We start from the raw sequence: 27561 nt of genomic DNA, 5'->3' as shown, positions 1-27561 counted from the left end.
ATGAAAAAATCCCACGGACAACTTATGACCAGTTGCCTCATTGCCTGCTGGGTTAAGGTGCTGCAGCTCTCTGAAGTCTGTGGAATGATGCCAGCTTGTGTCCACAGCCAGTGTCACTCAGAATTCAGCTGCATCTTTTTTAAGTGCAAAATGTCATTAGTTGTACCAGAAGCTGACATGAAGTAGCATTTCCACCTAATTGTCCTATCCTTTTACTGACAGCTTGCTGTTGCCCTTCTGAAACCTTGTCACTTGGAATTTTGCTGAAAATGTGCATTTGGTACCATTTTGAACCAGCCTTTTCCTTAAAAATTATTGTTTGAAGAGTGAAGGAGAACGAGGAGGTGGACAAGGTATTCTGTCCTACATATATAAAAAACATAAGCCTTTGCCATAAAGTTATCATGATTCTTTGTCTCCCTCCATTGTATTTTCTTCCATCAAAAATTTTATCTGCTTCTTTCCTAGAACCACTGAAATTTTTAATATGGCAGACTCTCATACCACCCATTCAGCTGCTACCAACTTCTCTCATATGGAAAGCTGGCAACATAAGTAATTTCCCTCTGGTTTTGGTCAATAAAAATGTTATTTAACTGTACTTGCAAACCCCAGGAGTGTGTTATTGTTGGTATATTCAGTATTGTACACAAAGGTAACTATTAAGACAAACCAAGGAGTGCTTCCAGATAGCTCCAAATAATTAGTGAAATACAAGATTAAAATAATTATATTAAATTTTGATTTTCAAAAAACTGATGGAGGCTATAAACCTACTTCATACACAAAGAACAGGTACTTGGTCCTTATGAGTCTGGAAGGGAAAAAAACTGAAAAATCATAGAATTGAGCCCATCAGCTGATATGGATAATGAAGGAGGAGCTTTTTACTACTTCTTGGTTATAGATTTTCTTTGGGGCTTACTAAAATTCTACCCTCTGAAAGTTTCGTATCCCAAACCCATGAGATAGACACCAAGCCACAGCTGATGATTATAAATATACTCAAATCTATTGTAAGGAGAAGAAAATTCATCTGTCTGTTCTGCATGGTAAAAGGCAAAGTTATAAGGCCTGAAGTTCTGAGAAGAAAATCTGGAAAGCCTGAATCTTAGGTACAGTTAAGTGAGATTGTATCAGTCAAAAAGGAAGTGATTAATTTTAAATACATATGTTGCAACTCCATTGCACAGAGTAGAGAGAAAAACTTTAGGGAATTATTTTTTAAAGTTTTAGAAAGTGTGTGTGGCACAAACTTTAGTAGAAAATAAAAACTCACAGGAGGGCCAAAAGAAAATTAGAAGGTAATTATCACTATGTTGGAAAAGGGGGAAAAATTAGCTAGAACCTCAAAAGTGAAGATATGTGATGAGCAAAGAGTGTAAAACTGATGGATAAAGGAAGCAGGACACCATTTTTTGTCATTTTTTGTTGTCAAGAACATTTGTTAAGACACAGGATACTGCCAGAACCTAGCAGATGGGAAGGAGATGCTGAAAATGCTAAAAGTAGCAAAAAAGAAAAGAAAAAATTGTTAAAAGCTTACTATTTAATAAAAAATAGCAAGTATCAATATGTCTGTTAAATTGAAGGAGAACAATACAATAATTGATAAGGAAAGGAACTCCTAGATTTAATCCTGAAGGCACAAGGCCCTGGAAATGACGCTGGAACAAAGGCTCAGGCATTAGAGATCTGGAAAGCTTGAAAAGCAGGAGATGGAAACTTTACTGCATTGCAGTGCAGGACACACAATTGTGGGAAGAATAAAGATGCTGCTGGACAAAAGTCACGTGATTCAGTGTCACAGAACTGAAGAGAACATGAATTGAAACTGAAGAGAGGCTGTGCCCAGTGAGAATTACCAGAGAATTCTGTAAGGCACAGAGAACTGAGGAAGGAGAAGGCGACACTCCCTGATAAATAAAGCAATATTATCTAATTCCTACTGGCCCTCTCCCATTCTGTTGGTCCCAGGACTGATGCAACTGAACTCCTTTAGATGGGTGCATTACCCACACGGAACTGCCTTTACAATTTTCACAGCAGCATTTTTCACCTTCTAATATGTTTTACCTCGTGACTTATTAATAGCATATCAGCCTGCTGAGAGAGAGAATTCCTGGCTTTACCTCCTTACATCAGCCTTGCAAATGCTCCTTTCCTCAGCCCTTGAGTCGGAGCCCCTGTTGCAAATGTGGGTGCTATAATTCTGTGTGAATCTTAGTGAAGTCTCTTCTTAGGTGGATGTTGACTGGAGAGAGCAACACAACAGAGGTGAAACATCTGAGATTCTGCAAACTGGGAGTTGTGGGATCACATTTTTACTATGGCAGAGTGTTTTCCTTCATATCATTCTATTATTCTATGATATTAGAATACTACAGAGTTATCTTAAATATGTGAAGTGCTTACATCACTATTTTTCTCTGCATATCTTTATTCTTAATTATATTTATATTTTTAAGGCTTTGATAGCTTTATAATTGCATATTCTCTTCTGTCAGATAAAGAATCTCAGCTCCTCTAGGAGTCTGTTATTATTGTTGTTTTTATAGCTTTGCTCCAGTTAGGAGAATGATTTAATATTAAACATTAAAGTATTCCCTTTTTGTCTCTCAGAGATAGGCATTTTAATCCTCTGTAAGAGGCATCATGTGTCTGTCTGCTGAGCACCTGCACCAGCAGGCAGGGTGGTGACAAGTTAGAATTTGGGGCCCGAGGTGGCATTAGTCAAAGCTGTACGTATGGAAAAATGCTGCTTCTTTCCCCGGGGTTCATTTGCAGCAGGCAGCAAATTCTGCAGACAACAAAGAAATTTATGGGAAGAAAGTGCAGTTAGTGCAGGCAGCGTAAATCTGAGCTGCAGTTTTTGGCAGCCTGGGCTGAGAGGGCTTAGATTGAGGCAGTTTGTCCCAGAGAGCCCCAACATGTCCCCTGCCAGGCCCTCGAGGCCCCCTGTCCCTGGGGAAGCGACGCCAGCTGATGGTGACAGCAGAGGGTGACACTGTGCCCACGGAGCAGCACAGCCTGACCCTCCCACCCAGGGACCAGCAGAGCTGGGGAGCTGCTGCTTCCAGAGCCACTGGGTGCTGGCAGGGAATGAAAATTCTGCCTTCTGAGAGGATCCTGGCCGTGAATGAGTGGGGAAAAGACAACCGGTTTCTGAAGGATCCCAATACCTACTAGAGTCCATAACCTGTTTTTTAACGCCTCTCTTAAATGTTTGAAGATATGATGCTAGAGCACAATTTCCTACATATATTTGCCAATTCATGCCTTTCCTCAAAAAAAAAAAAAAAAAATAACAAGGCATTGAAGAGAAGAATTTAAAAATCCTCCTTTTCACAATTATGTTGGCAGTTCAATATTGGAAGTGCCCTTCTGACATTATCCATAAGAACTGTCCCATCTGGAAAACAGTCAAACTCTACAATGCAGAAGCACCAGGCCTGACTGTGCCCCAGTTTGGCCCTCACCATACCCTCTTAATGATTAATTCCATTTGTTTGGTAGTTGTATCAAGTTAGGTGCTAGAAATCCTATTAAATCATTCAGTACCTATATTAACAGTGATACATATCTACATAATATCATTATATGACTTGTTTACAAAAAGTTTGTCTTTCTATGATCATTTGGAACAAGAAAGATTATTCTGTAATGTATATAGTTATATACTCAGGTAATGAAATTTTAATTCTTTTAGCAGCTTTTTCTGGTTTGGCTATATTTTCTCCCAGAATCATCCTAAGAATCAGCTTTAACAGTGATGTGATACAAAGTTTTGTAAAACTTTGTATCTTAAAAGTCACCTTAAAGATAAGCCATACATATTTATTTATTTAAGCCTTTTCTCATTGATCAGCCTTCTCAAGGCCTCAGTCCTGAATGCCCTTTCTGTTTGTCAATAGTTTGTTGTTTTTTTTTTTAACTATACACCAGAATAGGGTTTTTCTGACACTGAGAGAGCACTGATTCTGGAAAAGCAGTAAAGCACTATTATCTCCTTTCTCTGCATTCTCACAGTAAAATACATGCTGTTGAAAGCAGTAAAAATAAATCCTTAGAATATTATACAAGGTGCCATAAGTAAAACTTTCCAGTATTCTAAGCTGATTTGCATCTTTAATAGATCTCATATACCTTATATGTATAATCTTACCATCCAAATCATGATAGCACTAAAAATTAACTCCAAGGACAATCAAGATTTTGTTTGGTGATAGAATTTTGCTAAAGAATGGCAAGAATTTTTCCCTTCTCCAAAGTATATCCATTCTTCTGTGGCACCCTTGCTCCCTTGCTCCCTCTGCTTTAATTCTGATTCCATCAAAAATCAGAATCCTGTGACTGATGATCAAAATGAGCTGAGGTGATATTGAGGTTTTGAACTTTATCTGAGCATGTCACTCACTTGAAGGCATTCCAGACCTCAAATGGCTCAGTGCCATTCTTCAGAAATGAGACAGGAACAAGTATTGATTTTTTTCCTTCTTTTAAACTGAGTACCTAATGAGCAAATGAAGATATGGTTGGTCCTGGATTTATTAGGTGATTTAAAAGAGGCTTCTTGGAGTACAAATGTATGAAGAACAGTTTATTGCAATTCCACTTTAATTTTCTTTTTTTTTTTTTTTTTTTTCCCTAAGAGAAATTTTTACTATAATGTTTCTGGATTTTGAACAGAGATTAAATAAATTATATCATATTATATTTCCATAGTAAACTAGAGCTCTTGCCTGGTAAAAATATATTCTTTGGATATGACAAGAGACAGTTACAATACTACAGCATGTTTTTGTTGGTACTTGAGAAAGTAAACAAATTTAAAAGGCACTGGAAAAAAAATACAATGCTCCCTGAAGTTATAAGTGTTTCTTCAAAGTGAAAATTACAGGTTTATAAGAAAAGCCAAGTACTTCCTCAAACCAGAGTGAGAGGTCTTAAATCTGCTGAATTTACGTGAGATAAATATATTGAACAGGCATCTGAAGCCACTGAACAGGTATGAGGCAAATGTATCCTGTTGTGACAAAAAAATAGTATACAGATGAGTGGAAAAGTCTCCAGAACAACTAGGACTGGAAATAATCTAAAAACTTCAACAAATAAAGTGGCCAGTCCTACAGCCACATGTATATAGTGATTTAGAACTAAAATTGCAGATTCGTTATGAGGAGGGAGATTTTTAAAAAGTTTTCAGCAGCTCATGATAAATGTGGCCTGGGCAGGTCTGCCCAGGGGGAAGAGGTGATGAAAAAGAGGAAGAAAGGGGAGTAGGTGACAAAAATCATGTGAGGACAGAGAAGCAGAGGCAGAAGCTCAGACCACCAAGCAGGCTTCTTGTCCCTGCTGTGACCAGCACGGAGCAGGGACAGCAGAGCCTTGGCAGCAGGTCAGGGGTGATCCTGCCCCTGTGCCCAGCCCTGGAGGCACCTCTGGGTGCTGTGTCCAGCTCTGGATCCTCAGCACAGCAGGGACAGGAGCTCCTGCAGCTGAGCAAGGGCCTGGAGCATCTCGGTGATGCCTCAGGTTTTGGCTTTTCTATTTTTCAGATTCTGTACTGCTTTAGTGTGTAGTTCTGACCTTCATATTAGGGGATGGTGAGCTCTCTTCACAGAGCAGGCAGACAAAACAATTCCTTCTCTAGCTGGGGACCAAGGACAACCGATCCAGATCTCAGGCCAAGAGCATAAACAACGTGGACTGAGGAGAGAAAAACAAGAAGGGTGGGACTTCATGGGCTAAAGCTGGAATTGGACAATTAACTCCAATATGCAGATGGGCCAGAACTGATCAAAGCGAGAGACCTTGTGAGCGGTCGTCCATTCTGTGACCCTTTTGGCTCACCTTGGCTGTAGCCCTGGCTGGGCTCTTGTGCTGCCCAAGGTGGATCCAGTGAGGCCTTTTAGCAAATCCCTGCTTTATTCTGTAACTCTGTCCAGCCTCTGCTCTAGGGCAGCTTTCTCAAGGCGACATCGGTGCCCAGGAAAGGCTGAGGGAGCTGGGGCTGCTCAGCCTGGAGAGGAGCCCCAGCTGAGAGGGGCCTCAGCCCTGGCTGTCCCTGTCTGTCTGTCCCTGTCTGTCCCTGTCTGTCTGTCCCTGTCTGTCCCTGTGTGTCCCTGTCTGTCCCTGTGTGTCCTGTCTGTCCCTGTCTGTCTGTCCCTGTGTGCAGGAGGGCAGAGCAGCCCCAGGCTCTGCTCCAGGCCCAGCGATGGCCCCAGAGCCCCGGGCAGGGCCTGAGCCCAGGAGCTGCCCCTGCCCAGGAGGCAGAACTGCTGCCCTGGGCAGTGCCAGCCCTGAGCAGATGGTGCAGAGAGGCTGTGGAGTCTCCTCCCTGGGGATATTGCAGAGCCCCACGGACACACTGCTGTGCCCTGTGCTCTGGGATGGCCCTGCTGGAGCAGGGAGGTGCCGCCAGAGGAGCTCCTGTGGGTCCTTCCAGCCTCAGCCAGGCTGGGGTTATGGTACATCTTGTGCTGCAGGAGCATGGAAATAAAATACTATTTCTGTATAGCATACACTGCACCAACACTGAAAGACACATCCAGAAAAATAAAATAGATAGTACTGTTAATAATCCACAGTCATATCCCAGTCTCAGTGATCTGTTTATGTCTGCCTCCCTGCAGCATTAATGATTAAATGTGGTAATTCAATGTATAACAATTAGCTTGGGATTACAGAATCCATCTGAATGCCAAGCAATAAGTCTTTATGTTAAGATGGAATTTCTGCTGCCATCCATTTAATATAAAAGTCTCTCTGAGCATCTGATCTAATGTAATAGGTTGTCCAGAGTACGTATAATAATCTAAATAGCATTGCTAAAAATTAGATATGATAGTGTTGATAAGTTAAGTGCATTTCCAGCAACACACTTTTTATGAAGACTGTTTATTACTGCTATTGGCTTATATTCATCTCTAAGTGCTTGATAAAAATTCCTGGTGCAAAGAAGATGTGTAATCACTCATTCATCAGTAATTCTTTATTATCTCATTTTCTCTTGGGAAGAAAATATATGTGTATGCATCAATCAATTGATCAAGTGATAACGTGAAAATCTAAATCATGTCAAAAGCATTCAGAGAATATCAAAGTAGGGCCAGACCTATCAATTCTTACTGACATCAGCTGGCCTTTCAAAACCAGTGTGATAATTTCCATAAGGGAAAACTGTCCCTCACAGCAAGGACTTTGATGTCCTGATCCTTCAACTGAGCACAGGGTAAATTTCTGTTGCACCTGTCTAGTTAGTCCAATCTTGTAAGATAGAGTTAATTAATGTCAAATCAGAATGAAAACTCAGCTTTTTTGCTGGATATTTATTGGTAATTTTTTCTTGCTTTCCTCCTGGGCCTTTCCAGCAGCATGAGCCAGGTAGCTTGTCTGTCTCTGAGTGCCGCATGATCCTCCTTGTCAGTAAAACATCAAATATGAGCAAACTCAGCTGATGCAGGGACACAAACAGATCAGAAGAGCATTGAGTGTCCTACTCAGCCCCAGTTCCCCACTCTGTGCCTCACAGTCTGTCAGAGGATGGCTTGGCAGCGCGATGCTGAGAGTTAAAGCTCTTGTAAAGCACAGCATCTCCAGCAGCATCTTTACCTGCCTGGGCTGATTGAAGGGCAGGCAGCAGCACTGGTGTGATGTAGGGAATGTTTGCTGGGAAGCCCTGGCAATACCATCTAGAAAGGCAGACAATGAGCACAGCCTCAGACCCAGCAGGCTGTGACTGGATCCTTTGAAACCGTGGAATACAGACATGCAGACCTTCCCAATCGCTGCAGCTTTTACCCTTCCACAGGGTATGAAATCTTTACAGTGTTTTTAGGGCCTCCTTTCTCAGGAAAGTTCCCACAGTAGTGTAGAAAAAGGCTATCAGTGCTCCAAATGTGTATTTCTGGGCACACAAATCTGTTATTTCTCCTGGACCAACTCTGCCTACTGAATCCCGCACGGATAATCCAAATGTAAAAATATACAAATATTGGCAGCCAATAGGGGGCTTTTCATCTCAAGCAAGAAAACAGAAGTAATTCTGATAGCTTTTCCAAGAGAAGCCTGGTGGGGCTTATTTGCCAAAGTTTGACTCTGCAGTAAACAGGGTACTGCTGCTTCTGTTTTGAAGTCTTCCTAAGCGACATTCGCTGATGGATTGCCACGTACAGAATGTGGATAAACAAAGTGATGAGCAGAGAGAGGCTCCACACGAGTGCCATGAAGGCAGACTGTTTATACGGGCTCATCTTGTTCAGAAATCTTCCTTTAGTGCTCTGCTTTGTGAAATAACTCGGCCAATGAAATGCAGTTTATCATTGGAAGCTATATGTGGAAAACACACCAGTGGGGAATACGGAAACTGTTAAAACACCACCTGCTTTGCAGATAAGAAGAAGTGTTTTGGAATATCCCAGTGTTTTCAGTGAGGGTCGAGGCAGAACCTTTCATTCTGATTTCCCTCTCCGTGGGATTGTCCTGTGCATCTCTGAAAGCACAAGCCCTTCCTTTTTTTTTCCCCTTTTTTTCAGATAGGAAGAGCTTCAATGCTCTTTTATAATATTTAGTTAAATACCACAGCTTTAAATTTTCATTAAAGCAGAAATGTTCAGACCTTATTTAAGGTATCATAGATTTATTATCTCTACAGACACAGAAATGGTACATATGCAATGTATGGCTCTATGGTAAACCATGACAGCATGAGAAAACAAAGATTTTTAGTATGAATCTAGGACTAGCTATGCATAAATATTCATGGGATTTTGTGGAGGAAAGAACACGGGCAGTACATTGCATCCAGATAACAATGCTGATGGTAATAAGGGGAAGTATTTGGAAGTATATGAAAAAAAATGTTCAATGTTTTAAAATTATTTTTAATTGAAAAATTTCTGCTTTAAAAATAATCTTTAGAAGTTTGTAAATGGATTGAATAACTTTAATGTGTTTGACCCAAACCAAAACTATACATTTTGGGATCTGAATTTAAAAAAAAAAAGATTTATTTTTGTTTGTTTGTTTGGAGTTTTCTTTGTGTTTTTTTTCTTTTTTTTGACCTCTAAGTGGAAAGTCTCCTCTTTCCATATTTTTCACCTGTGATATGTTTTGATATGTCCAAGAGAGCACCAGAAAAAGCAGGTACGTGCACAGTCGGGGAGGCAGCATTCACAGTGTGACAAACTACACATATTAGAGGTTGATTTTCAAAACAGGGCTATCCTGGAATTACTGCTGAGCAGCAGCTCTTCAGAAGAATATTTGCTACATTTTAGGAACATTATAGTACCTGCAACTTTCTCTTAATTTTTTTTTTTTTTTACACCTGCTAAAATGTGGTCAAAGCTAAAATATGTTAAATGCCTTTTTGATAATTTTTCTTCTGTGAGCAGCATGTACAACAGAGAATGACAATTTGAACACATGCCAGTATAAGCATATGGGGTGTTAATGGTGGGAACATAAAATGCTTTAGGCAGCTTCATTTCTCCAAGAATGATGCACAGAAAATCAGTTTTCTCCTTGAGGATGAACTTTGAAAAGTCATATCCAGGCATTTTCCAACACAATGTTTCTCTAGCACTGTGGGTCCCCAAATTAATATTTTAGTCAGAATAATGGAACTCAATAAAATGATCTCATATACCCTAGACTTTCTCACCTCTGGGTAAAAATGATTGTTTCTTATTTGTGTCTCCTTTCTAGCCCCTATTGCTAATACACCAATTTTTCTTCTGAAATCCTGCAATAGACCAAACAGCCTCATCTGGTAACTTTTTTAACAGAATAGGATCTTGCAGTTCTCTCAGCTTTCTAATGATTTCACCTTTTGTTAACACTTTAGGGACTAAAACCTCTTTTTTTTCTTTTTTTTTTTTTTTTCCAGTTACACCAGCAATTTGCTGAAGGCTTGCCTCTTAAAGCTTAGTGTGTGCTACTACAACCTTGTGTGAGTGTGAGGAGGTAGGTGGGAGGGATATTGAGTTATGAAATTTGTGAATCAGGTCTCACAATAAAAGCAGTTTCAGAGGAGATGTTCATCCCCTCTGCCAGTTCAAGGCTGATGATCCCCATCCCTGTTCCCAGGGAGTTCCACAGGAAAGCTGGCACTGTTTCCAACAAGTCTGGCAAAAGCAATTACAGCCTTGCTGAGAAGTGTCTGGCTCCCCAGTCCCTCTCCTGTTGTACATGGGAAAGGTAATGAACCAATAAACTGTAGCCCATCTGAAGACACAGCAAAAATCACTGGCAGTGTTCGATCTGGGAGTTTTGATTTCTGGTTGTGGTTTAGGTTGGTTTTCTTGGGGGGTTTTCTGGTTTTTTTTTTTTGTTTGTTTTGTTTTTTTTTTTGGTTTTTTTTTTTTTTTTTTTTTTTTTTTTGTTTTGTTTTTTTTTTTTTTTTGGTTCAGATCTCCTTTAAACCCAATTAAATTAAATTCTATAGAAAATCACACCGATCTCCTTCAGCCATATCAGATACAGAACACATTGTAACAGATTAATACCATGTTTATTTTTCTTCTGTATAGTTTTTATCTAGTTTCAAATACTACATACCTATTGGCAATCTATGCACTGCTCTTTGTGTTTCAGTGTCCATAAATAAGTTTTGACATGGTTTTGATCTTTTAAAAGTTGACTACAACTGGTACCAGACTATTTTTTGGATGGAAATCAGCCTTAATTTACCTTTACTAATCACTTTACATACTGTTTCAGCTGCAGAGGGTTTATGTGGTGGATGTACGTGTTATTAATTATGAAACTGGAGAACATCCTCCAGCTGAAATTAATTAATTATGTTCTTTTGGGTGAGAGAAGTCTAGTGTGGCAGTAGAGATGTGGGGTCATGGTTCCCTGCATCATGTTTAGAGCTGATTGCATTAGATGTGACAAGCTTTGCACTGAAGCTGGAGTTTTGTTCATACAGTAATGATACTGCTCTTCTTCTATTTTGCTGCAATTTACCAAAGATTAGAGTCTTTACACCTATTTTTTCTCATTATTTGTTGGTATATCTGGGCTTTCATAATTACAGGGTACTTCTGATTCCTTTTTGTTTCACAGCAATTCTGCTACAAACTCCTGTATTAAAGTTTTTTCACTTTACTTGGAAATATTAACAGTTTGACCATTAAGTCAAACGTGAACTCCTGGGCCAATTACTGGTATTTTTCATTGTTTCCAATGCCTGCTGCTCCTCACTGCCAAATGTGATATGGAGTTCTTTCACATTCCAGGACCCCGTGTGATTTTAAGTACCAGCAATTTAATGTATCGCTCAAAGTGCTGAAGCTCTGTTAAGGCATAAGTAATTCTCAGCAGAACAGTCTCAAGCTTTAGGAGTACAGCACTGCAAATGGAAAATGAAGAAAAGTAAAAATATGAAAAGCTGTTTTCCCAAATAACCCTCTAAAATAAACCAACCAAAACATGAAGCTGTAAAAGCACTTTTTTTTTTCATGATGAAACAACTTGAGAAAAGGTATCACTTTTCTCATTTCCTGTAAACAAATGCAGCATCTTAGGGCTTTCCTCCATGGGTTCTGCTTTATTCTAATCCTGCTGATGTACAAGCCAACATAGCTTAAAATACAGTAGGAAAAGATCTATAATTAGCATTTAAGAATGTAATGGTGTGACATAAAAACCAGTTCATTCCACTAAATTTAAAGGAATCAGCTATACTGGTGGAACACCTTCACACTGGAGCTACATGAGAGGCTGTTCCAATGTAATTATCCTTTGGTAAAATTGCACTGTAATCAAAAAGTTAGGGCAAAAAGCAGTGTGCAGGCAAGGCTGGTGTTTCAATGAGCTGGTCTATTTTTCTGTCAGCCAGTATACCCAAACATCAAACAAAACCGAAGCAATTATATACACTAATCCTTTCCCATGTGAAGTTGCAGCCCAATGTGAATTCAAAAGCACCAAGTTGCAAATCCTTCAAAAAGAGCATTTACAACTTATAATGGAAACTCCAACAGAGCTCTAACTATAATAGTGTGACTACTGCAGCGATTATTCTTTATTGCCATGGCATTTACTGCTGAAATAGTGGTGGGCAGATCCTAACATTCTCAAAATTAATGTGCAGTAACATCCTCATGTGAGGTATTGCCCAAGGTATGGTGTTTTGAAATGTAATATATCAAAACGATGATACTTCTCCATTTAAGTTGTTCTGGTCACTCACTTCACACAATTGCTGCTTCAAAGGTACTTTTCATAATTTCAAAATAAATATATATGAAATAAGAGAAGCTGAAAAGCATTTCTGTTCTGACTGGTATTAATGAGGACTTGGAAAATGCCAACCCATCTCCAGTGGAGCAGCTTTATAGCTGAGTGAACATTATGGTGGAGTGTTCTCTGGTAATGATTAATTTCCCCTTGTGAGCAATGCACTTATGGCCCAAATCAGCTACTCCGTGGATAGATCTCATTGTTCTGAGTCGAAATTCTGCCTCAAAACCAAAAGTGTGCAGTCTGTCAGCCTTGGGTGGTGGAAAGTAAACACAAGTGTGAGCAGCAGTGGCAAGGGGGAGCTGTATCCCACTGCATCCCATTGGATTCCCTGCTGGATTCCCTCCTTTTCAATACAAGAGAAAGCTGCCAGTTCAGTTCCTCTGATGTCTTTATGTGTAGTTGGGCTGATAGTGGTCCACAGCCTATAATTAAAAAAAAATTGTTTCTGTCTCAAAATTCACTCAGAATGTGATGCCAAAATGCTGTAAAAAAATGTAACACTGCTGCCAAAAATGCATAAACACTGCATTATTTAGTTTTAATGTTAAAAGTATTTAATATCTAACCTATATGCTTGTAGGGGGCACAACATGTGATAAGAATCTGGTTATTTTGTGTCTTTTATTGGTTATAGTTGCCCCAGTAGCACACTAAAAGTGTGTGAAAACAAAGGAAAATAAAAAATATAGGGTTAGCTGAAGAAGGGTTGCTCATTTGCCTTCAGCCTGAAAATTTCTAAAAGGACAAATAGCAGAGGAGACAGACTTCAGACTTCCCCTAATATATACGGAAGTAGTGTGAAATATCAGTCATTATTTTGCAACAAAGATGCAAATTAAAAATAATTTTTAAAAATAAAATTAAAGCCTTAATGCAGGTCCCATTAAGATTCTTTCATTGTTGCTGTTTAACATAGCAACATGTTAACATTTCACATATTTAGCATGTTTTTGTTGCAATCTTATTCAAACAGGGACCACATTTCCTTCATCCCAAGGGCAATATATAAAATATAAATGGAATATACAAATAGATGTGTAAGGTAAAGGTTTGGGTGAGCTTTAACAGCAGAACTTTTGGTTAGGAGTGGGAACCTGATGCTACCATAGGAAACCAAAGGAACAGATATTTTCTGATGTTAGCTAAGGCTGATAATTCTGACCTCTCTGGACTTTCATTTCAGTCTTTTAGCTTCCTTTATCCAGTCTGACAATTCCCTTCAGTCATGAATGAGCCTGGGTCTCCCTTCACCTGATTTGGAGCTTTCCCAGTCTTGGCCCAGGGAGCGGGAGAACCAAATCCCTTTTCTTCCAGCAGACCTTCCACGAGCTCCTTGCCAGGGGAACTCCTGACCCCCATTCCTGGAGTTCATTGGTGCTTTTGCCTTTTGTTTCCCTCAGAGGTGACTTTTGGCCTAAAGTCTAAAATAAACAAATAGATTACTACCAGTACCTTCAGCACTTTCAGTGACCCTACACAATATTAACCCCCCCACACTATAGGAATCACAAAACCATATCTTGTTCAAATGAAATTCTAATGGCTTTACTGAGAAAAGCCTTTTACCCTGTGGGTTTGCTACATATACTTTTTATTTTGATTTTTTTTTTCAAACAGATGGTTTATTTTAATTAATTCGTATTACAGAGACATCTTTGTCATAAGGTACTTCTAGAACAGATGAACACAATTAAATAAGTGCTTTTGTTTACAGGATTAGTGAAAAAATTCCTATTTCACAGGGGAGGAAGTAATGCTGTAATTTTATCTTCAATTTTTCCAACATCCTTGACATTTAAACACAGTTTTAATATTATTATCATTGAATTGCAAAAAGGAGCAGGGTGTTGAATTTGTATTGATTTTGTTTGTGTGCTTACACTCAGAAAGATGGCATTTCAAAACCTTTTCTAAACATGTATTTTCCCTTTTATAGTAAGCAATACAGAATGCATCTTGTCAGTGCCAGAGTTTCACTATAGAGGGAAAATGTTACTTTGCACCACAAAGTAGTAAAGAATCCAAGAATATATCTGCATTCCATTTGTCCCTGTGGGCTACAAACCGAGACGCCACCTGGGAAGTTCAAGGGATTTGAAGCACCAAGCACCAAGACTTTAACAACAGAAAAACTTCTACTGAAGGGTGTCATTTTCTTTGGCAATGCAAGGAAGAAAAGCATTGAAAAGATGACTCACATGTCACAGAACCATGTTTGGAAAGGTTTTGGGTTGGGAGGGACTTTAAAGCCCTCCAGTGCCACCCCTGTCATGGCAGGGACACCTCCCACTGTCCCAGGCTGCTCCCAGCCCCAGTGTCCAGCCTGGCCTTGGGCACTGCCAGGGATCCAGGGGCAGCCCCAGCTGCTCTGGGCACCCTGTGCCAGGGCCTGCCCACCCTCACAGGGAACAATTCCTAATTCCCAAGATCCCATCCAGCCCTGCCCTCTGGCACTGGGAGCCATTCCCTGGGTCCTGTCCCTCCATCCCTTGTCCCCAGTCCCTCCCCAGCTCTCCTGGAGCCCCTTCAGGCCCTGGAAGGGGCTCTGAGCTCTCCCTGGAGCTTCTCCTCCCCAGGGGAACACCCCCAGCTCTCCCAGCCTGGCTCCAGAGCAGAGGGGCTCCTGCAAGTGCTTTTAGGTTTTGTCACACAAGGTCAAAATCAGGTCAGGTTTTGGATGGCTTTCTAATTCTGAAGTTTTTTACAAAATAGAAGCAATAATTCAAGGTGATCATTTGGGAAAAAGCAAAGCAAAACAAAACCAAAGCAAACTTAGAGTGCTACATTGCAATGGAGTTTGGACATGCATTTTCTGGGTTTCATTACAAACCAGCTATTTTTTCCATCAGATACAAATCCTACCCTGGTCTACAAGTAGTTGAGATTTTTTTGATCTAAAGATCAAAATCAAAATCTAAATTTCATTGATGCCTCATTATTTGGGTGGGGTATTTATTGATAGACAAATTATTAGAACTTTACTAATGCCATGAAAGGAATTCCTATCACTGTAATTTATTTTAAGATGCAGTACAACTTCAGCATTGGTTTTTTACTACTTAATAGCTTGAATATATATCACGAGTGCACAGTTTTGTAAGCAAAGTAAGCCAGTACCTCCCAGAAGGAAAACTGCTGATGTTCAGAACCCCGTGATGTCCATATGCCAGCATGGACCAGCTTTACAAGAACATTTCCTGCTGCATCCAAATCACTTCAGCTGCTCCAAGATAATTCAACAAAAATCGCTTACCACCCCACCAAATGAGGAGTAAACATTAATTTATTCATCTTTTGGAAAAATGGAGACAGTGTTATTGAGCAAAATAGTGATTCTGTTTCTAGGAGGTGGATGTAAACCCAAAACCTGACTCTACTGGTGTGCACTGACAGTGATGTAGGATTTTAAGCAGTTAGAAGGTGAATATATGCCTGCCCTTATAGATGGTAGTGATTCCTAAAGGCTTAGGTCTACTGGGTTTTTATGGCAGCATGTTAAAGATTTTTTTCCTTGTTTTTGCCTAATTACTCTGTGTTTATGTGGAATTAGGATAACAATCTGATTTAGTATGCATTGTTGGCAAGCACTGAAACCACAGCTTGAACACCTACTTTTTTGATATTCCTCAGACTCTCAAGCTCTCAAGAGTCCTGTAGAAGGAAGGAACTGGTGGGACATTTTTCTGACATGAGGAGAGTGCTCTGAGTCAGATGGCCCTGCTTTTAAAGGCAGCTTTTGCAGAGATTTCTCAGTTTAGAATCAAAAGCAATTGCTTGAAGGGCTGCTGGATAATGGGCTCCGTATTCTGTGCTCTAATCAGTGGGAATGCAAGTGGTGATTAAAGCTCAGTGTTTGTGGGAATTAGGCTGCCACGCTTTTCCAGGCATTCCAACGTGCCCGTGCCGTGACCAGGGAGCATGAACACAGCCAATATCCATGGCTGCAGAACATGGCACAGCCTGCCTGATCAAAACTGTAAAAGAAGTATCAAGAGCAGATCTGCTCTGGTTTCCAAAGCCCTAATGAGCGATTGTAACTATTACAGTACATAAAATATTCGATCCTTTCAGTGAAGCTAATGTCAGACCTGAATATTTAATCACGTATTTGCTTTTTTGCATAGCTTAAAGAAAGGTATTGCTGAATATAAATCTACAGAGATGAAAGGGCCAATAGTGTTTTTCAGACAATAAAGTCTAGGTATTATAGACCTGTTCTATTTTTTCATTCTTACACATACAGCTGGTATAAATTGCACAAAATGGAGAGCAGGTATCCATAGCCTGATCCAATTCCTTTTGAAGTCCTTTGCTTGCTGTCTGAATTTAAGTGTCAGTAGGACTTGAAAATCACTTACCATAGAGGTAAGTCCTCTTTGCAACACGGATTCCCTAAGATCAATTATTATTTTTTCAAATCTTCGAAGTATCTGAGGAGTCTTCAATTTTTATTTCTTCTTTGCAATCACTAAAGTGGGTATGTAATGAAAGCAGAAATGGGGATGAGGAAGCAGGCTTTTGAAGGAAGCAATTAGAAATGTTTTGTATGGGGCACAGAAGGGTTTTTCTAAGAGTAATAAGCATTTTGAGGGAATAAGCAACATAATTCTCAAGTGTGGCTGTACAGCAAAAAAAACAAAAGATTAGTTAATCTTTACTCATTCCCATGTCAGTTTAGCATTGCTTCCTCTGCACTGAGGAGACTTCTAAAATAGGACATCTGCCACAAATTCTCCTTGGAGAACTAGTTCATGCACTAATCAATTTCCTCCTTCAGCACACATGTCCCTCTGAAAAATTTAGTCACAATATCTGTCAGATTCAGAAAGCTGGAGTAATGGGACTTTGTTTTTGTGATTAAACACATAGGTGAGGATTCACTGAATAAATTGAGGAGTCCTGGAAATCAACATAAATGAAAAGAAAATCTTTATTGTTCTATCAAATGAGGCTAAAGGAATTAGAGTCAAAAGAAGCAGGCACCTCACTAATGAAAAAATATAAAAAGAATATACACCTCGACAGCCTCCTGCATGATGTGCTTTTAATTCATTTCTTGTTCCTTGGACAAGGTGATAACACTGTTCCAGTTTAATCCAATAACCTATCTCCAAAATGATCAGTGTTCTTATTTCAAGCCTTGGCTCCTTTCTGCTTTGATTTGGCTCATATGGCTCCTACCCTTTGATTCCGTGCTCACCTCTTCTGCATGCAACTTGACCTTTTGCAGCTTTTCTCCCCCCTCCCATTTGCCACACTCCCTTTCTCCTCTCTCTTTCATCTTTCCATACATATTAACTCAGCAGGATTTTTGCTCTAACCTTAATTTTCCTGCATCCCAAAGCTTCACAGCTAAAAGGTTGCTGCTAATCCTCTTTCTATTTCACTTTCTTTATAGTGTATTTTATTCATCCACTTTCATTTCCAGAAATACTTTGTATACATAGACATTTACTCAGACTTGTGTATTCTCCAGAAGAAGCCATTTTTCTAAGCCTTTTTTAATGCATTTTGAGGATCACCAGAGGTGACAAACGTAGCATATCTATATGAGGAAAATTCTTATTTTTAGCACATAGTTAAAGTTGTATGATATTGGGAAAAAAAAAATGCATCCCAGCAATCAGGCAGAGGAAATCACTTCTATTTACCATAGATGAGAAAGGGACATCCTGCTATCCTTGCAAATCAGTCCAAATTAAGTGGACAGCACAGGGATGAAGTGCCAGGTTCTCAGTAGCTGAACTCTGATTAGGCTAATTCTGCAGATCAGCTTGTCTGAATCCGGAGGTCGGTCAGAGGGCAAAGGTGCTCAAACCTATTCTAATGTGGCACAGGGCCAGGGCCAAGAAACACCACCCCTGCTCGAGGGCTTGAAGGAAAGGCCTGCAGAAGTCTCCTTTGAACCTGCAGGCACTGTAGTTTCATTCACAGCTACAGATGGAAGAGGCAGGATAGTCCTTCAGGAAGAACTCTGGGAAAAAGCGAGGCTAGAGCAGAAGTTAGAGCTTTTTGCACAGATGGCCACCTCCATAGTAAAGAGAACAATCCATGGGAGAGGATTAGCTTTGACCTTTTTCAGCATGAAGGGTAACGCTTGGAGAAGACTGGGCAGGATGATTCCACAGTAGCAAAGAGTCTGAACATTTGCATTTTATTTTTATACACTATTAATGAAGAAAGTACTGCAGGAAATGCTTTTTTTTCTTCTGTGGAAACTCAATCTCCTGGAATTCAGAAAATATTTATAGGCAGTGCACTTCATTTCTAGCTAGGGGTTGGTTTGGGGTTTATTTTTTAGTAGAATTTATTAACAATTTTGAAAATGACAGACGTTAATGATCTGCGTAAAATTCATATGCTCACTTGCATTAAGAGAAACCATTTTGTTAGGATATGGCTGTGTAAATTCTCTGGGAGCATAAAATCTAATGCAATAAATTAAATACAATATAAATAGTTCTTTTAAAGGTATTAGAATATGTGCTAAAGAAATGAGTTGTGCTCAGTCCTCCACCTACTGAGGTGAAAAAGCAAAATTGCCTTTGTCAGCAATGACATGGTGGTTCCAGCCCATCCCAAACAGGAATTTCATCATCTCCTTCAGGTGTGATTTCTAACTTAATGTTTTGACATATGGAAGAAAAAAAAAAATACTGTCCCTTGACTAGGAACTCTTTACCAGATGGTAGAGAAGTGGGTTCTGAGCTGATGAAATTCATCCCTCCCTGCCAGGACACCGGCATGCTCGGGGTGCCCTTGGAGAAGGGCATCCTGTGGGTCCCATCTGACTGTAAGTGGGACAGACAGGGCACTGCTCTGTGAAGTCTGGTGCAAAGCACCTGCAGAGGACTTTGTCACAGAAGTCAATTTGCCTGCCAACTTTCAAAGAACAGCAAGTTGAAATAAAGCTATCAGGTTTTCTATCTCTTCTGATCTTCCCACTTTAGTGTTGCATTTAAGCATATGCTTGTAAAACAAAAAGATACCACGTGGCAAATTGTAATGTTATCTCAGAAAATAATTCCCCTTTGTGTTATTTGCTGCCTATTCCTGCCAAGCCTTATATTTAATACCTTTTTCAAAGGCTTTACTTCAGAGGAAATGCTAAATGTCTAATCCCCCATGCCCATCAAAAGGAGTGGTCCTCATATTAAACAAAAAGAGCTCCTCCTAATAAACTCCCATTTGGTAAATGCATGCTACTCCCTGTGCTTCCAAAATTAAACAATACTGGCAGAAATAACCCTGGAACACACCCAGCCCGGCACAGGAGCTCCGGGGACACCCAGAGGACAGAGCTGTCTTTCTTCAGCTTTGCTGCACCAGGTAAAGGAGGGTGTAGCCTGTGCTTTAGGCTGGATTAAGGCAAAGGCTGCTCAAATGTTGTGTTCACACTTGCTCAGCTCTCTTCTCTCCAATGCTGGTGATGATGGTTTCATGAGAGGAAATTCATGGGGAAATCTTCTGGGGGGCAGGATAGAAAACCTTTTAGAGTTTTTATTGAAGCTTTACCTACATTTTGTTTCTGTAAGAAAGGAAAGAAGTTTCTAGTACCTAAAGTTTCAAGATCTTTTGGCCAAAAAAAAAAAGTTGATTTTCCAATAGATTTTTGTCATGAGCTCTTCAAGAATATGTCTAAGAGCTTTCACACATCCATATCTACATGTTTCTCGTGTTCCGAGACCAGCTGATGTAAATGCACATTTTTTTTTTCCCAGTAACCAAATGATAAACAAATGTTTACAATTTTTTTTTCCCTTTAAGCACTTTTATAGAATTTAAAACATGGGGGCACTGAAAGAAATGTGTGCCTGATATGGGATGAAAATAGCTTTATAAAATCAAGCTGGAAAGGGAAGACTCATGGATGTGTAATGTGTGTTGAACACTGCCCTGTATTGAAACACTTAGTGTAGCAGTTAATCTAAGGTAAAGTCTAGAAGTATTCTAATGCAAATGGAAATTAATTCAAACTGGAATATCTGACTAGAAACATTCTGAGGTATAGAACACTAGAATTTGGATTTGTGTCTGCAGATGTGAGCAGGGGCAGACACTAAAACTCAAATATTTAAGAGAGTTGGGGAGCTGATGGCCAAATCTGTTCCTGCTTTTTAGATTATCTCTTCTTTTCCCTTCAGCATACCTTGACCTGCTAAATATAGTAACTTCTTCAGTATATCTGAGATAGAAATACTAACTCTGTAGATATCCTTTCTCCATGAGGTATGATTAAGAATTTTTTAAATTTATCTTTTTGAGGGTCTGGAAAGACATTCCAAATGTCCTTATTTGATAGTCTCGTGATTAATTTTTAGTTTGTTGTTTTTTAATAAGCTGCTATATACTCAGTCCTAATGTAGCGTAGAATAAACCCCTTTCTTTTCTTGTTGCAAACTTGGAAATGAAAACTAATGTTATTCCAACTGGGGTATGAAATCTTAGGCTGGGTGAGATGTCATTATATAATCTGGTAAACAGTTTAGATTAGAATAGAAGAGTATTTTGCTCCCCTTCCCAAACAATTTATTTCCTAGAGATGTAGAGTCTAGACCATTTAAATGTTATTTTTTTTCAACCAGCAGCAGGTAGAAAATGCTCATATTGTTCTATTGATACCTTCTGAACCTGTTGAAACAAATTAAGAGTGACACTGATCATCTGTGGTTGTGCTGAAAAACCTGCAGGCTTTTTTTTTTTAATTTGTTTTTTTAAGTTGTTAAAGTTTTTTAAGTTTTTAAAGTCTTCTAAATTTTAATTAAAAAAAAAAAATAAATGTCTGTTCTATGTGAATCTGTGCAAGATCTGCACAAAATCACACATTAACCTAAGCATTTTGGGAACCAAAATACCTGTTCTTGTGTGAGGACAGCCCTGCTCTGGTGTTTTAGTCTTTGAAAAGCTGATCCAGACCACGCTGGGCCAGATCCCGAGTTCCTGTCTGCTGTGCAAACGGCTGCAATGAATTCAGTTTTCTCCTCTCAAGGGTGTGTGGGTCCTGTTGTGGGCATCGATCTCAGGTGGTAACGACAGTCTCAACGCCCCTGCTCCACAAAGCAGCACAAGATCACAGAGCTGCAAAGGCCTAAAAATTGCTGCTTGTTAGAAGAGCACTCGGGACGCTGAGGAGCCCGGAGTGTCTGTGAGGCTGCTGGAATTGGAGCTGTCCCAGCCAGCCCTGGTGGCAGCAGAGGGAGAGCAAAGTGTTTCAGTGGCACCTCAGCCACATTGATCCAATTACACAGGTGCAGCACGGCTTCTGTGCCTGCTGCCACTTACAAGCATTTCAAGAGTTACTTTTTGCCCTTTTCCTTTTTCTGTCTACTTTTCTGGGGGGAAAGACTGAACAGAAATATTTGAGTGAGATAACCAGAGTGAGCAGAGGAACCTGTTTGAATGCTCTGCTATGGACTCCCTGCCTTTCAGGGTGTTGGTTTGCATCGACATCCATCTGCCTGGAAAAAACAGGATTATGCCATTATATCAACACAACTGAATGCACCACAACACCTGAGGATATTTCTATCATGCTGGACAGAGAAGATGTAAGTGCCTGGATCTCTCAGGCAGTCTTGCTATGCCACCCAAGCCTCCAGGGCATTTCACAGCACTTTTACAAAAAGAATATTTCCATACCTAGCATACTGACAATTATTTTAATTCGTTTAAATTGGCATAGCCCTGTGGACGACTTATTTAAAAGCTACACACACTGTTATGTGTTCATTCCCTTAAGGTATTTTTACTGCAGGCACATTTGGCATTGAATTAATTATCACTCTAAAATGTACTTTTGGAGTCAGCCTAGTTTAGCTGGATGAAAAAGCTTTTTGTGGAAGAAATGGTGATTAGAATTTGGGGTCCATAATGGTTTACAAATGTCAGCTCCATTAGTCACTTATGGAAAGTGGGCTCATTCTTCTGAAATCAACTGCAGTGAATCTGTAAATGGTGTTAATTGAAACTGCTTATAGTTGTCCTTAGCATTGGGGAAGCTCACAGGCTTCTCAAATACATCTTTATGTTCTTACTGTTCATTGCAGAAGGGGGTTCTGTTACTTGCTTCTTTTCTAATTTAATTACTTAGCTTTTAATTACTCTTTGCTTTTCTCATTGATCTTAACTTTTTTCTTTTTCTTTTTTATTTTTAATTGTAGCTGGCATATTTTTGTTACTGAAGTCTACCCTTTCCTAAGTTCCTCTCAAAGTGTTTTCTGTTGCACCACCTTAATAGTGGCACCTGTGACAATCTGATTTTGGTTCCCCTGATCATAGAACCATGATAGAACCATAGGTTGGAAAAGCCCTCCAAGATAATCAAGTCCAACCTTTGATCGCTCCTCAACTAAACTAGAGCATGAAGGGCTACATCCGCTCATTTCTTGGGCACCTCCAGGGGTGGTGAGTCCACCACCCTCCTGGGCAACCCCTTCCAATGCCTGACCACCCTCTCTGTCAAAAAATTCTTCCTGAAAAAAGAATTTGTAGACTGTGTGAAGATTAATATTGAAAATTAACATAAAAAACATTGCTAAAAAGCAGCCAAAGAAAGCTTTGGAAAATCTTGTGTTGCATCCCCACTATGCTTTATTCACCTCTCTCTTGTCCCTCCATGGGAAATGCCAGAGCTGCTCAGGTCCAAAAATGTGTCTTTTCAGAGTTGTTTTGCACAGGTGTTTCTGTAATTACGATGCATTTGGAATAAATGTTTTGTTTAATGGTGCTTAAATGCATACTTCCATCTGTGACAATGGGACCAACATCAGAGCTTTGATGAAGTGCCTTTGGAAACGAGGAGTGCCAAAAGATTTTCTTTGCCTTCATCTGTGTCCACTCTTACTTTATTTGTAAGAGGAAAATGCATCTGGGTTTAAGTTCAAACACAGGATGAATTAATGGAACCTGTGAAAGCAATGCTAAAAGGGAACAAAAGAGTGAAAAATACAGAAATTTTCCACATGGCAAGTTCCCAAATAGCTGACTGTTAAATCGGATGAAATATAGAGAAGTCTGATGACAAATTGAGGTTATGCTAAATAGTACAGCGAAACCATCAGCCTTGTGTTTGGCAGCAGTCAAAAAAGTGCAACAGATATTTGGGACTTCTTAAAGCTTGCTCTGAGTGTAACAACAAAACCAGAACAAATCCTGAGTGGAAAAAAAAGCGTGGGCCATCCTCATCTTGAGTGACTGCAGCTGTGGTTCCTTCCTTCAGAAGGACTTGCTAAAACTGGAAAGATTTCAGGGAAGAGAGTGTGATCAAAGATAGGGAATGGCTCCCACCCATTGTTCTGCTGGGCAAGCTCAGGCTCCTCAAAACAGAGCAAAAAATTCATGATTCAAGAGAAATGAAAGAATACAGAGCCCTGACTGGAATGGAGAGTGAGAATAAAGACCTATATTTGCCTTCTGTTTGAATATGAGAAATAGGAGCTATCAAAGCAAGTTAATGAAAGCCAGATGGAAAAGAGACAGAACAAAGTGGTTCTTCACACTACATATTGCAGAAATGGAAATGTTTACTGAATGTTGTGGAGGAAAAACATTTGTGTGAGCTCAAGAGTCCAGACAGGAATGGGAAGAGATTTGTTGTGGGTTATTAAATGAGCAAACCACAACAGCCCCAGAAGACCTCCTGAGTTAAAGAAGGGTCAGAGACTGCAAGGAAGAGGAATGTCATGGAAGGTGTCATGATTGTTGTTGCTTTTTCCTAGATATCCTCTTGTGGTCCCTGCTGGAGAAAGAGCTCTGAGCCAGGGGGATGCTGGGGCTGAATCAATACAGCCATCCTAATTTTCACAAGCTGTTTATTGTTTGAGGTTGTTTAGGGAGGCTAATAGTGATGAAGATCCATGGGAGTGGCCAAATTCCAGCTCTGCTTGGAATGCTTCAAACCAACACAGGATTTATGATTTGAGGGTGTTTTTCAGTAGTCTTAATGGCAGAAGAGAAACGTGAGTTTGAAGAAATTAAGTAAATGAAGAATGGATTTTCTGGAGGAGCTGTTAGAATAATGGATATGCTCTTTGCTGCTTACAGCACTGCTTTTCAGATGTTTTTAAGAAGATCAGTATATCTGAATAAGTAGTGATCAGAACTGGTATATATTAGTCATCAAATCAGCCTGGTATGGGAAATAATGTGTGTTTAATTGCATATATACTTTGCAAAAGTGTATTAAATTGTAGATAAATTTCAACCTTCATGGGCTTTGAGTAGTAAATCCTGTGAACTTCAGTGTACTTCCTCACTTGCCCCTTTCTAACATTTTCATGCCATGACCAGGACCAGAGGTACATGTACTGCAGATTTGCAGCCTGTTCCATGGTTTTGAAGATAAAGGCTTGGGAACATCCCCTTAGAAAGCTCTTTGAATAGAGGTGATTGCACTGAGGAGCATCCAGGCAGAGGGATCAGGAGGTTGGTGCTTTCCCCTGAAGGAAAATCGAGTCTGTAGGCCATCAAGACAGGAGATTGGGCAGGGGCTCTCAGCCCCTCCACAGAAACTCCAGGATTGTGAAGAAATAAAAGAAAACCATTGCAGGTATTTTGAAGTAGAAGAAGGTTCAGAACGTTGGGGATAACGTGGATCAAAAACTCTCTACCACAGAATGATTTTGCAGTGCCTGCTTCTTGATTATACAGTAGGCAGGGATATAATGAGTTAGATGTAAACAGTATCAAGTGCATAAACATAAACTCAAGATATTTACCAGAAATCTCAAGATCATTGTTTTCAAGTGCATTTGTGGCCCCAGGAACCCTGCATTTGCTTTAAAAATCAGCTTTTCTGATTTTCTGTTAATGCATTAATAGCATCAAGGTGCATAAGATCAACAAGCAGAAATTCTGAATTACACAGCAAGAGAAAAAGGTCTCAGCTGGGATAATATAGCCTGACATTTCAAAGTCTAAGTATTAGTTTCAGATTTGGCAGTAACTCCATCCATTTGCTTTCTATGTCTAAATAAACAATTTACTGTGCCTGTTTTGGTCATTCATTTTTCAGGGGATGTTCTGTGCTTCTCAGCTGGCTGTATCTTAGTCATAAAATGCCCTCTTCACATCTGGATTTCTGTTTGGATGTATCAACAGATGCAGGGTCTGTGATTTTTCTTTTGTTTTAATTTAATCTTTTTACCCCTTTCAGTTTTGTTTTTGTTATGTTCTGACTCCATTGGCTCAGTCTCAGGTGAGTAGAGCTAAGGTAACATTGTGTGTGCGTGTGCTGCTACTGAGCTGCCACATTCCATCCTATTTGTGCTCCCAGATCAGGATATGAAGCAATTCAGATATTCCCTTGTGGAATCTGGTATAGACTATTCCATGGTTTTGGCAAAATCTCAGTAATGTGCTCTACAACAACAATACCAATACATAGACAGTCTTGTAATGTATGTCTGGGTTAAATATAAAAGCACCAAGAAAAGCAAACAAAGAGACTCCAAAACAAAAACCACTGAAACTTTCTTTTCAACCACACAATTTTAGGGCTGTGCTGAAATTTTAACAAAGCAACCACAGGCAGATCATTTGGATCTTTTATTTAGTAGAGACTTTACAGTCATATATATTTGTCAGTGCACAAAATGCATTCAAACACTGCAGCTTTGCTTATGTTTGAATGAGAATGATTTCTCTTTTTTTTTTAGCCATTTAGTGGCTTTTCACTGTTATGACCAGGAGTAAAAATAAAACTGTGTTTTCTTATCTGGCACAGACCTTTTCATCATACCTTAATTTGTCTCCTGAGCCTAAGCTTCATTCACAGCTCTATGTTCAATTTAGCCATGGGCTCAACCATCTACTTTTTTTTATTTTTTTAATAACTACTATCAATTCTACCTAAAATGCCCTCCTCTGGATCATTACATTGTGACTTGGCTTTTCCCTTGCACTTTTCCCTGAAAGTTGTGTTTTAGCTGAGGCCTGGGACCTCTGCCTGCCACTGCCCTCCTGAAATGATCATCTTTGCTTCACTAGCAGATGATATCTTATCATGATAATTCAGCCATTTAAAAAACAAACCCACAAAATCCCAGTAACCACCACCACCCCCAAACCCATAGAATTTTCTCTTCTCTCTAATTTTCTCATTGGAATAATAGAGATAATTACAGATGCTTTAGGTGATGTCAATGCAGACGCCTACTTAGCTTTGTTTACACCTTTTATTCAAAAATATTTCACATTATTACTAAGGCAGGAATAAAGGAAAAAGCAGTGAAGATGTAATTTAAATGAAGCAATACTTCTGAGAGTTACAGGAATAGCACTGAGCAGCTCATTGTGCCAAAGTGAATGGCAAAATGTAGTGTACAATTTTAAGTAGTCTTATTGCAGCACAGCACTTTCAGAACTTTGGGAAGTGAAGATTTAAGGTGAAGTTTCACATAAATATCGTATTTCTGCCTCTTCCCAGCCATATCAGCAGTGGAGAGCAGAAATGCAGCTGCAGTTATAAGCTGCACTTGCAGCTTGAAGTGTAAGAACCCTTCAGCTTCACCTTGAAAAAATGAAATCATGCTAGAGCTGGCTCTTCTCTACAGTGATCTGGCTTTCCCAGAAAAGCTTTCACACAGCCAGGGCTGTGCAGGACTGATGGCTGTGCCACACAGAGAGGCTGAGATGAGAGCAGGGTGTGAAGAACACACAAAGCAAACATTCCCCATGCAAATCCTGGAGTTTTGCATTTTTCCCTGTGTTGTGTCCTGGTTCCTGTTCCATCAAGTCCAATGCAAGGTCTTCAAACTGAAGAAAGACAAAGGAAAAGACAGGCTGGGCTCTCACACTTTTCTTCAGGAAAAGAATGAAACTCAGTTTCATCCTTTGGCTAAGAGGACTGGAATACCCATGTCACTCTATGAGAGGAATATTTCAACCATATGAGCTTAGTATTAGAACTGAATTTTCTCTCAGTCTCTCTTTTGGAGATGTTCCATTCTGTTTTAATTTGAATCAACAGTGCAACTGTAGTCTAATTTACATACTCACCTGGGTGGCTGCAGTGCATATGTGAGATGAAAGCTGACCTCTGTCAAGGAAGGAGTTTTGTTTTGCCAAGCAGCCTTCTGGGAGCTCTGCACAAACACCTTAATGAGAGATATCCTTGAAGGAGGTGGAAATGAGACCAAGGCTCCTATATTCATTCTCAAGTGTCTTTTCAAATGAACCAAAGCCATATAGCAAATCAAAATCCTATTAAGAATAGAGATGACTGAAAAGATATGCTTTGTGTGTTTGCTAAATGAAAAAAAACCCAACAAACCATGAACGTTACAAGTAAACACGTTATCTTTTCAT

Source organism: Vidua chalybeata, chromosome 11, assembly GCF_026979565.1.
Source record: "Vidua chalybeata isolate OUT-0048 chromosome 11, bVidCha1 merged haplotype, whole genome shotgun sequence".
In the NCBI taxonomy this organism is placed as follows: Eukaryota; Metazoa; Chordata; class Aves; order Passeriformes; family Viduidae; genus Vidua; species Vidua chalybeata.
The sequence above is the reverse complement of the archived record's forward strand: the minus strand, read 5'-3'. Positions refer to the sequence as shown.